This window comes from Phalangium opilio, unplaced genomic scaffold (assembly GCF_054372755.1).
Source record: "Phalangium opilio isolate 3A_F unplaced genomic scaffold, DU_Popi_V2 ptg001170l_1, whole genome shotgun sequence".
In the NCBI taxonomy this organism is placed as follows: domain Eukaryota; kingdom Metazoa; phylum Arthropoda; class Arachnida; order Opiliones; family Phalangiidae; genus Phalangium; species Phalangium opilio.
In genome coordinates, this window is record NW_028324255.1 from 6,990,413 (window position 1) to 6,991,256 (window position 844).

Genomic DNA, 844 nt, shown 5'->3' on the forward strand with positions numbered 1-844 from the left:
GTGAGGTCTCAGATGTGACGTAAGAAGTCAAGGTTTTTACACAATACCTGACGAGTATTTAACTTTTGGGCTTCCGTGGCGCAATGGTTAGCTCGTTCGGCTGTTAACCAATAGGTTGGTGGTTCGAGCCCATCCGGGAGCGGTGTTGTGAGGTCTCAGATGTGACGTAAAAAGTCAAGGTTTTTACACAATACCTGACGAGCATTTAACTTTTGTGCTTCCGTGGCGCAATGGTTAGCGCGTTCGGCTGTTAACCAATAGGTTGGTGGTTCGAGCCCATCCGGGAGCGGTGTTGTGAGGTCTCAGATATGACGTAAGAAGTCAAGGTTTTTACACAATACCTGACGAGTATTTAACTTTTGGGCTTCCGTGGCGCAATGGTTAGCGCGTTCGGCTGTGAACCAATAGGTTGGTGGTTCGACCCCATCCGGGAGCGGTGTTGTGAGGTCTCAGATTTGACGTAAAAATCAAGGTTTTTACACAATACCTGACGAGCATTTAACTTTTGGGCTTCCGTGGCGCAATGGTTAGCGCGTTCGGCTGTAAACAAATAGGTTGGTGGTTCGAGCCCATCCGGGAGCGGTGTTGTGAGGTCTCAGATGTGACGTAAAATGTCAAGGTTTTTACACAATACCTGACGAGCATTTAATTTTTGGGCTTCCGTGGCGCAATGGTTAGCGCGTTCAGCTGTTAATCGAAAGGTTGGTGGTTCGAGCCCACCCGGGAAAGGTGTTGTGGGGTCTCAAATGTAACGTAGAAAGCCAAAGTTTTTCCACAATACCTGACAACCATTTAATTTCTGAGCTTCCGTGGATCAATGGTTAGCGCGTTCGGCTGTTAACCA

General features: G+C 48.0%; 1 non-coding gene across 1 annotated transcript; it reads left to right on the top strand.

The window, feature by feature from the left end:
- The first annotated feature begins 363 nt into the window (after positions 1-363).
- Positions 364-436, top strand: TRNAH-GUG (transfer RNA histidin (anticodon GUG)). The gene has a single exon. It is a non-coding gene; the product is annotated as a tRNA-His (tRNA).
- The last annotated feature ends 408 nt before the right edge of the window (positions 437-844 follow it).